Source organism: Penaeus vannamei, chromosome 32, assembly GCF_042767895.1.
Source record: "Penaeus vannamei isolate JL-2024 chromosome 32, ASM4276789v1, whole genome shotgun sequence".
Classification (NCBI taxonomy): Eukaryota; Metazoa; Arthropoda; class Malacostraca; order Decapoda; family Penaeidae; genus Penaeus; species Penaeus vannamei.
The window spans coordinates 28378729-28390729 of NC_091580.1; positions in this window are offsets into that span (position 1 = coordinate 28378729).

Here is a 12001-nt window from a genome sequence, read left to right on the forward strand (position 1 = left end):
TTTAGCTTCCTGTTTCTTCCTTTTTTCTTGATTTCCTTTTCTTCTTCCTCCTTTTTTCTTTCTTTCTTTCTTTTCGTCTTTTTTTCTTCTTCCTTTTCTTTCTTTCTTTCTTTTCGTGTTCTCTTCTTCCTTCTTTTCCTTTAGCTTCCATTTGTTTTGCGTTGCTTTTATTTCTTTTCCTTACCCTTTTTCTTGCATCTTATCAATTCTTTAATAAAATTCCATTCTTCGTTTCTGTATTGTATTTTTTCTCTTCCTCCTCTTCTCCTTTATCTTGTTCTGTTTCTCATCTTTTAATTCTTCTTCTTCATTTTGTTTTCTGTTTCGTCTCCTTTTAATTATCATTCTTTCTCTTCTTCATTTCTTCTTTTTCGTAATGTCCTTCTTGATTTCTTCTTCTTTTTATTCTCATCCTTCCACTTTTTCCTAACCGTCTTCCGATCCTCTCCTTTCCTCTTTCTTTTTTTCCTCTTCTTCTTTTTCTTTTTGTTTATTTATTTACTCCTCTCTAATATTTTTTCTATTTTTTTACTCTACCATCTTTCCATTTTCTTTTTTCTTTTCTTTTTTTTTTTCTTATTTACTCCTCTTCCATCTTTCCATCTTCTCTTTTTTATTTCTATATTTTCCTATTTCTTATTTACTCCTCTGCCATCTTTCCATCTTCTCTTTTAATTTTCATTTTTTCTATCTTTTTATTTACTCATCTACCATCTTTCCATCTTCTCATTTTCATTATGTTTATTTTCTTATTTACTCCTCTGCCATCTGTCCATCTTCTCTCTTTCTTTTTCTTATACTTCTATTTTCTTATTTACTCTTCTACCATCTTTCCAACTTCTAGTTTTTATTTCTTTTCTTTTCTATTTTATATTTGCTCCTCTACCATCTTTCCATTTTCTCTTTTTCTTTTCTTTTTTTCTATTTTCTTATTTACTCTTCTACCATCTTTCCATCTCTTTTTTTTCTATCTTTTTATTTACTCATCTACCATCTTTCCATCTTCTCTTTTTCTTTTTTCTTTTTTTTTCTTATTTACTCCTTTACCATCTTTCCATATCCTCTTTTTCCTTTTTTCTTTTTTTTTTCTTTTTCTTATTTACTCTTCTCTAAGAATCCCGGCTACTGCAAAATCCCCGAGCCAACTGCAGTGCAAAAACAAAGGAGCCAATCTAGGAGAATCTCCATCAGATTTTCAATTCGGGTAAGAATGAGGTTTCAGACCCCCCCCTTCTTCCCCCCCACCCCCACTTCCGGACCCCCTTCTCCCCCCACCCCCACCGATGGAAACCCTTCTCCCCCCACCCCACCTCTGGACCCCCTTCTCCCCCCACCCCCCACCGACGGAAACCCTTCTCCTCCCCCCACCCCCACCCACAGCTGAAACCCCTTCTCCCCCCACCCCCACCTCCAAACCCCCTTCTCCCCCACCCCTCCGCTACCTCCGCACCCCCTTCTTCTCCCACCCACCCCCTCCCTTACCTCCGAACCCCCTTCTCCCCACCTACCCCCACCTCCGGAAACAAAAAAAATGTGACACGGACGCCAAAGATTCTTACCTCGGGAGAAAAAGAAAAAGAAGAGAGAGAGAGAGAGAGAGAGGGGAAAAAAATCGCAGAACACACCTCAAGGTCTCTGTGAGTGAAGGCGATTCAGGCATTTTAGTTGTTTCAGGAGGAGGAGGTGAAGGTACGCTGGTCGAGAGGGAGGGGAGAGAGGGAGAGAGGGAGGAAAGGAGAGAGGGAGGGAGGAAGGAGGGAGGGAGGGAGGGAGGGAGAGAAGGAAGGTGGGAGGGAGGAAGGGAGAGAGGGAAGAGGGAGTGAAGAGGGAGGAAGGGAGAGAGGGAAGAGGGAGGGAGAGGGAGGGAAGGAGGGAAGGAGGGAGGTAGGGAGGGAATGAGGGATGGAGAGAGGGCAGAGGGAGAGAGGGAGGGAAGGAGGAAGTGAAGAGGGAAGAGGGAGGATGGTAGAAAGGGAGAGAGAGAGAGAGGGGAGGGAGAGAGAGAGAGGTTTTGAAGTTTCGTGTATATAAGGGCAAGGAGGGAGGGAGAGTTGGTCCAGGGAGAGGAAACAGGGCTATCTTAGGTTTCAGTTGTTGCTTCCGTTGTTGAAATAATAATGTCGAAAAGAACTGTTCAATTAGAGAGAGGGGGGGGGGGAGTGTATGCGGGGGAGGGAGAGAGAGAGAGAGAGAGCAAAAAAAAGAGAGATAGAGAGAGAGCAAAAAAAAGAGAGATAGAGAGAGAGCGAGAGAGAGAGAGAATGTACGTGTGAGGAAGAGAGGAAATGAAGAAAGATCTTTGAAGGACACCTCGCAGTTTTCTTTGCGAATTTCCCTAAACTGAAGATTTTCTCTGGCCTCTACTCCCTCCCCCTTCCCCCCCTCCTCTTTAGCTCTGGTCAAAACCAAGTGCCTTTCTCGTGCCTTTGACACCAGCTTCTTTATCATGGCTAACGAAAATCAGGTCCCATGCAAGTATTTATCTCTATCTTTTCTAAAAAACGTGATTGTCACTAACCAATTAGCAATACAAAACAGAAACCTGCATGCGTAATATGTCTGTTTATCTATTTATCTTTCTCTCTCCTTCACTGTCTTATGCGCGCGCGTGTGTCTGTATTTGTGTGTGTGTGTGTGTGTGTGTGTGTGTGTGTGTGTGTGTGTGTGTGTTTGTGTGTGTGTGTGTGTGTATATATGTATATATATATATATATATATATATATATATATATATATATATATATATATATATATATATATATATATATATATATATATATATATATATATATATATACTCTAAGGTTAATCCTCTCCCCGTTTCACTACCACTTATTTCAATTAGATAATTCTGTATCATAAATTCCGGAGCTTAGATAACAACTATCTCGATTATCCAAGCAATCTATAACGTCAGTATTATTGATTTTTCTGTTAATGTTAATCTAGTTTTGTTATGGTCATTGACGTCCTTGATATTACTTTTGCTTCGATTACCATTATTAGACGATATAGGAAAAAGAGACCATTCCTTATTTTATCATTATCACCATAGTCATTATATATATATATATATATATATATATATATATATATATATATATATATATATATATATATATATATATATATGTGTGTGTGTGTGTGTGTGTGTGTGTGTGTGAGTGTGTGTGTGTGTGTGTGTGTGTGTGTGTGTGTGTGTGTGTGTGTGTGTGTGTGTGTGTGTGTGTGTGTGTGTGTGTGTGTGTGTGTGTGTGTGTGTGTGTGTGTGTGTGTGTGTGTGTGTGTGTGTATACATATATACATGTACATACATGGTTTGAGTCCTTTAACCTCGCCATCAACAAGCTTCTTTAACGAACACAAGCATTCGACAGGTTCTGAATTCATCTCAGGCAAGCATCGCTTCTCTTTCCATTCTTACTTTCGCCCAGATTTTGTGCTGTTCACGGAATCTCAGCAGTGTGACGATGCATTCTGCTATTTCATCGGAATCCACTGATCTCGTACCTGGAAAACACCGAGAAATAAAGGTAAAGAAACGCTCAAATTTGGTAACTTTACTAAACAATAAGAAAACATTCCTTTTTACTTTCCTCTCTCAACAAATAAATCTTGGCACTTATAGGCTCCTTCCGTTGCACGCTGACTGTTGCAAAGAGGCAATGTTGCAATTTGTTCGACATGAATCCCACACACTGTTGTTCTGTAGACAATATAAAGCCAGTTACGCTCTGGTGCATCTCGAGCTCTACAACATAGATGTATTACATGTATCCTTCTATTATAAGACGTTGTACAGGAACAGTGAACCAGCACCCAGGAAGACTAACCATATGGAGACAGGTAAACAAAAGCCTGGTCTGTGTTGAGAACTTGGTGCCAACACCCGGTCACAACGCCTTGCCCAGTATAACCGGCAACACAACCAGTAAGGTACAAAAGATGGTTTTCGGGGCCACTGTCTACACGTGAGTCAGTGAAAACCACGGTGATCCATTCCTTATAACAGAGAATTACATGAACTTAACCCTAAATCCGTGAAGACAATATGTAGGATATCCTATGGTATGTTAGTCGCTCCCTGTACACAGACGAGTGTCTAAAGAGAGGATAACTGACCTTTAAAAAAAAAAAAGTCACATTTAGCAAGAGGATGAGCATCAAAATCCAGCCAACTGGTTCCTGTGCGATAACTTACCTCCACAAGAATATTCATAACAATGCACAAGTAACTTCTATGTAGTCCTGTGCACAAGACCCTGCTATAGTAATGATAATAATAGTGTTTTTAGTTATGATAATAATGATGGTAAAAATTATGATGATAAAGCTGATTAATAATGACAATAATAATTATTACTATTATCATTAATATAATAATGATAATAATAACAATGACAGTGATATTGACAATAACAATGACGATAATGATATCAATGGAAATAATAATGGCGGTAATGATAATAACGCATTAGAGATCGATACAAAAGATGGTCTTCATTGTCAAAAAAGTCGTGAACTTACTTCCGGCCGGCCTCGAGTGCGCTGCTAAGTTGGACGCTAATCGGTTTAGGCCATCAAGAGTTGCTGGATGTGGGGGGGAGGGGGAGGGGAAGGGGAGGGGGAGGGGGAGGGTATGAGGGGTGGAGGTGAGGAATGGGAGAGGAGGGGAGGAAAGGGAGGGTATGAAGAGTGGAGGTGAGGGGGAGAGGAAGGCTAGGGGGGTATGAGGAGAGGGGGAGGAAGGGGAGGGGGAGAGGGAGGGTATGAGGTGAGGGTGAGGGGGCAGGGGAGGAATGGGAGAGGGAGGGGGAGGAAGGCTAGCAGGGTATGAGGAGTGGAGGTGAGGGTGAGGGGGAAGGGGAGGAAGGGGAGGGTATGAGGAGTGGAGGTGATGGTGAGGGGGAAGGGGAGGAATGGGAGAGGGAGGGAGAGGAAGGGGAGGGGAAGGCTGGGAGGGTATGAGGAGTGGAGGTGATGGTGAGGGGAAAGGGGAGGTATGGGAAAGGGAGGGGAAGGGTGGGAGGGTATGAGAAGGGGAGGAAGGGGTGAAGAGGGTTGGGAAGGGGAGAGGAGGGAAGGTGATGGGGAGGGGGAGGAAAAGGAGGTGATAGAAGGGAAAGAGAGGGCTGGAAGAAGAGGTGGAGGAAGGGAGAGGGAGAGCAGGGGAGACATGAGTGGGGAAAGGCTAAGAGGGAGAGGGGGGTGATGGAAGAGTGAAAAGAGAGAAAGAGATAGGCAGGGAGGGGGCGGAAAGGGGGGGACTGAGGGGTGGTTTGAGGGGAGCAGAAGGCGGGAAAAGGTTGTACTAAATAGAATTTCATTAGGAGGGGGGGGTAAATGGGGGGCTTCAGGGGAGAGAAAGGGGACTGCGAGAGTTGGCGAAAGAGGGGGAAGGGTAAACAGAGGAAGAAAAAGGGTGATAGCTGGAACTCTAAGGAGAAAGATAAGTGACTAAGGGGAAGCAGGAGAGAAAAAAGAGGGGAAACAGCTAGAAATTTAAGGGGAGAAATACGTGGGTAAGGGGAATGAGGGGAGATGAAAGGGAGCTGGGGAGTTGGTGGGAGGGAGAACCAGAGGCTTTTGATCCGAGGGGAAAAGGGAGGGAACAGGAGACTTAGAGACGAGGGGACTCGCAGGGGAGGGAGGTAGGGGGGAGGGGGAAGGGAAGGTGAAACATCTGGTGAATTTACGAAGAAATATAAGCATCTGAGAATCCAAAAAGAGAATCCCCAAAAACAGCATAGAAGGCGGTGAGAAAGGAAAGATTCATGGAGACAAACTGAAGGATTCTTGTCAACAATACTCGCGGGAGGAAGGAAGGAGTTCTTGGAGAAGGAAGGAAAGGAGGAGAGGGGCGAGTGGGAGGGGCGAGGGGGAAGAGAGAGGGGCGAGTGGGAAGAGGGAGGGGAAGGGGCGAGTAGAAAGGTAGCAGGGAGGGAAAAAAGGTAGGGGAGCGGGAAGGGGGAGGGGTGACTGGGAATAGGAGGGGAGGGGTGACTGGGAATAGGAGGGTGATGGGAGGGGCGAGGGGAAAGAGAGAGTGGGAGGAGGGAGGGGAAGGGGCGAGTGGAAAACGTAGCAGGGAGGGGGGAAGGGGTAGGGGAGCGGGAGAGCGAGTGGGAAGGGGGAGGGATGACTGGGAATAGGAGGATGAGGGGAGGGGCGAGTGGGAGAGGGGGAGGGGCGAGTGGGAAGGGGAATGAAGGAGTGGGAGGGGCGAGGGGGAGGGGGGGAGTGTCGACTGGCAGGAGAAAAGAACGACTGACAAGGGGGAAGGGGAAGGAGGGGAAGGTGGGGTCGGAGGTAACAAGGTGAGGGGAATGAAGGTTTACACGGGAGAATGGGTAGGGGGTGGAGTGAGGGTAGGGCCTGGTGGAGGGGATCAGGGTAAGGGTATAGCCGGGTCTACGAAGGGGGAGGGGGGGAGGGAGGGGGATTAGGGTAGGCATAAGGTCGGGTTGAGAGGGGGTGGCGGCTGAGCTTGGGGGGTGAGGGGGGAGGGGGGAGGGTAGAGCTTATGTGGCTTTGGCTACGGATTGGACGGGGGAGTGGGTGGGGGAGGGGGGAGGGAGTGGTTAAGGGTGGGGAGGGAGAGGAGGTGGGGGCGGAAGAGTGGGGAGAAGGGGGGAAGAGGGAGGGGGATATAGATAGAGGGAGAGGAGGAAAGGGTGCTTGTTGAGTGAGGGGAGAGGGGGGGGGGAGGGGGGAGAGGGGGGTCAGGACGGGTCTAAGGGTTACTCCGGCAGGACTTTTGAGAAGAATGGGCGGGACGGGAAGGTCACTTCAGAAGATTGAATTTTATGATACAATTCTTCAGGACTTTCTCTCCGCTGTATTTCGTTTTACTAGTGTTCGAATATGTTGAGAGATGTCCTTAGCTGCTGTGCTCTTGACTGAAAATGTGATTATATATATGTATATATATATATAGATAGATAGATAGATATAGATATATATATATATATATATATATATATATATATATATATATATATATATATACATATGTATATATTTATATATATATATATATATATATATATGTATGTATATATATGTATGTATATATATATATATATATATATATATATATATATATATATATATATATATATATACATATATATATATATGCATATATATATATATATATATATATATATATACACATACACACGTACACACACACACACACACACACACACACACACACACACACACACACACACACACACACACACACACACACACACACACACACACACACACACACACATATATATATATATATATATATATATGTATATATATATATATATATATATATATATATATATATATATATACATATACATATATGAATACATATGTGTGTGAATATATATATATATATATATATATATATATATATATATATATATATATATATATATATATATATATATATATATATATGTATATATATATATATATATATATATATATATATATATATATATGCATATATGTACACACACACACACACACGCATATATGTATGTATATACAAACATCGGATGCGTATATATTCACAAACACATTTACAATATGCGTATACACATATGAACAATATCATCATATGATGCTCTATGAAACTCATGAAAATAATTATAGAAAGGATTCCAATTTTAATCGGCGCTAACTCATTCGTACATATTTTCTCTACGCAAAAATCAAAGCGAAATGAGACAAGGGAATAAATGTTCAGAGAAAAGAAACCAAACAAAAATAAGACTGCACGCACGTTGACTACAAATACGAAAAGAGAAACAGAAGGAAGAAAAAACCCGAATAAAAACGTAAAAAAAAAAAAGTGACATGAAAGGAAAAGACGCCAAGAGGGTGGAAGGAAAATTCAGAGTCCAGGGATTTTAGGCTAATCTGATACCCTCCCAAACAGGCTTGTAATATATTCAGATTTGCATAACTCGGTCCCACGAGAGAAGGCGAAGTCAATAAGTTTAAAAGAGACAAAAACATCTTAAAGTCACCCGTTAAACCACCGCCTCGTGTATGGTGACTTTGCCTTCGTATTTTGAGTGTGGAAAAGGGATAGAAAAAAAAGCGATTGTGTAAAAGGAATAAACTGTATAGTGTTCTGGTGTTAATGGAAGTGAAATATGAAATAAAACTCGAAAAATTTACAGAATATTTTTTTTACGCATGGTTGAAAAATAGAAAATTTGAAATAAGAAAAAGAAAAAAGTTTTCGTGAGCAGGTAGATGAGCATAAGATATGAAAAATTAACATTAATGAAAAAAAAAGTTTTCATACATATAAATGAGGAAGAAAAATGAACCATAAATAATAATGAAATAGTTTCAATACATATGGATGAGCATGTGAAATAAAAAAATAATAATGATAATATGGCTTTCATATACATTTATATTGGCAAAAGAAATGTTAAAAAGATAGTAATAAAATATTCTTTTTGTACATATAGATGATCTTTTAGTAAGAAAATAGTTTCATGATTCAGGAAATGCTTAGAGAATAAAAACGTTTTAGTGTACCCAGATTTTTTATTGCTCGCATCTCTAATAAAATCCTAATTGTTTCAATGCCATTGTTATAAGGAAATCATAGCATAATAAATCATATAGATAGATAGCTAGGTAGATATAAACATAGACCCAGATATAGATATAGATATGTCCAGATATAGATATAGATATAGATATGTATACGTATAAAGTGCAGTAAATCAAGCTTGACAAATAGCCACAATTTGTTTTACTCCAATAAAACAATGATAATAATAACAATAAGGGGAAAAAACGTATTTCATTTTCTTTTTCCAATAATCGCCTTATATCTAGTGTCATTGCAAAATACAAAAGGTGCTTATTAGTCTCTCGACTTGCAACAGCTCATGCAAGTAGCCTCTTATGTCTCATCTTTCCAGGAATAATTATTATTCAATGACAAAGGCCTAATTATCTAGTGTTTTTTTTGTTTGTTTTTTCTTTATCTATTACATTTTGTCATTAATGCTGAGTCTGGGATGCTTGAAATGTGTTGTGATAGATAATTAGTGTTATGTCTATTATCGTAGAAAATATACTACACATTAACACGTAATATACAACCATAGATTTAATAGCGAAATATAATTCGTGCAAATTAATAGCGACGCACAGCAAAAACTAACCATAGGCCTATCCTACCTCATCCTAACCTAATCTTACCTAACCAGCTGCTTACTTACCTTCTTTCCTAATTACTGACATATACTTAAATACATACTTACTTACCAAATCAAAATTGGGGAAGTGATCAGATAGCATTTGCTTGAAATACTGATATAAAAATCGTTTTACTGTTGATGTCTTATTAAATACGAGGCGATAAAATAAACCTAATGGTAACATGATATTAGATATAGTAAATTGAGGTTTATCATCCATTGCAATTAAATACTAATAAAAGGACTTATACATCTAACAGCAACTATTCTTGAAATGTTGAAAAGAAAAACACTTCCCTGTATTTGCTAGTTTAATCACAGAAAAAGGAACATCTGGCAACTCACCCCGTACCCTGGAGCATTCCAATTCGTGTTTGTGCTTTTTTCTTTCTTTCTTTCTTCCTCTCTCTTTTATTAACCACAGGACTCTTGATACGTATACATGCAAATGGTAGAATAGCATATACAATCTTTTTATTTCTTTTTACTTCCTTTTACGCCACTTAATTGTCTCTTTTCTATTAAAAAAGGCAAATCGGAATGCTCCATATCCCGGAGTGAGTTGCCAGTTATTATTTTCTCAGGAGTAAAAGCAGGATAGAAGATAGGCAGAGAGAACATTTTAATCTACCGTTATGCTCTTCTTGTGAAATCTACTCACTCAACCTCTACATCTCTAAATTCTTTCTCTATATTGTATATACCGTTAGTCTAGCCAAATAATAACAATAATAAGCACTCATCAGCCTTTATAGCCTAATAAAATCTACTTATTTCTCCTCTTCACCACTAACCTACTCAGGCCGTCTTCATCTACCTTACTCTACCCCAAACGTGAACTATTTGCCACAAAACTATTGTTCCCTCTCACTCTACCTCAGTTACTGACCAAGTCCGAAAATCTGGTGTCAGGAAATCAACAACCCATTTATAAAATTTCATCGTAAACCGCCATTGACTTTTTAAGCGTGATCCACTTGAAAAAAATATATATAAGTATAAGTGTATAGATAGATAGATAGATATAGATAGATAGATAGATAGATAGATAGATAGATAGATAGAGATAGATAGATAGATAGATAGATAGATAGATAGATAGATAGATAGATAGATAGATAGATAGATATAGATAGATAGATAGATAGATAGATAGATAGATAGATAGATAGATAGATAGAGATAGATAGATAGATAGATAGATAGATAGATAGACAGACAGACAGACAGATAGATAGATAGATAGATAGATAGATAGATAGATAGATAGACAGATAGATAGATAGATAGATAGATAGATAGATAGATAGATAGATTAGATAGATAGATAGATAGATAGATAGATAGATAGATAGATAGGTAGATAGATAGATAGATAGATAGATAGATAGATAGATAGATAGATAGATATGTATGTAAAATTAGGTAAAGGAATTCGTTGATAAAAATCATAATCCAATGTACAAAAAACAACACTAACTTTTCTTTCATCAATTCATAGATATATATCCATAATACCCAACAGATGAAAAGAAAATTCTAAAATCCAAAATCAAAAGAAAACAAATAAACCACAACACCAAATAACAGAAAAGAAAATGCTAAAAAGAAAACACAAAAAACATAACAAAAACAAAACAAAACAATAAAAAACAGCATACAATCTATTTCCCCCTAACATAACATTCTCGAAACCTTCATAAACAAACACAAGAACCTCCAGCATTCTCTATACTTGAAAGATCCATTCGATCAACTCAAGATCAACTTTCCATCCACTCCGGCAGTTTTAGGCGCTTAAGAGATTAAAAGACTAATGAGCTGTGAAAAGACATGCATCAATTAGCACTGAATAAGTATACTGATGCTTTTATTCCTTTTTTATAGGAGCGTGAGGGTGGTGGTGGGAATTTTTTTTTCTTTTCTTTTGTTTTCTTTTGTTTTCTCATCGTATAGTTTTATAAACATGAGATGAATTGATAACTTTATTCTTTTTTTTTTTTTTTGAGAGAGAGAGAGAGAGAATGAGAATGAACGTGGATTTTTTTTTTCTCTTTTTTCTTTTTTTTCTCTCTTTCTCTTATATATATATATTTTTTTTTTATGAGATGCATTAATAACTTCATTCTTTTTTTTAGAGAAAGAGAGAGAGAGCATGAGAATGATCGTGGAAATGGTTTTTCTTTTCTTTTCTTTTCTTTTCTTTTCTTTTCTCTTTTTTCTCTTATATTCTTTATGAGCATAAGATGCATTGATAATTTCAGTCTATTTTTTCTTCTTTTTTTAGAGCATGAGAATGAGCGTGGGAATTAATTTTCTTTTCTTTTTTCTTTTCTTTTCTTTTCTTTTCTTTTCTTTTCTTTTCTTTTCTTTTCCTCACATAATTCTTATGAGCATGAGAACGGGGGGGGGGGGGGGGGACTTTTTTCACTTCGTTGTAGAGTTAGAAATAGGGGTCTTTGTATCTACCTTGTATGTGCATTGTGCTTTTCATTTTATCATGAGTACTTGTCTTTTATTTTTATTATTATCCTTATTTTTTCATTGAACATAACGATTACTCTTTTCATTATGTCTAATAGTTGTTGTTATCATTATCATTATCATTTCTTTTGTTATTATACCCACTATTATTAATGGTATTTTTGCCATTAAGGAGTTTTACTTTTTCACCATAATATAAAGTTCCATATTATTCATCTTTAGTTATTTCTATTATCAATAGTTTTTATCATTAATAATCATCAATTACAACAGTTATTTTC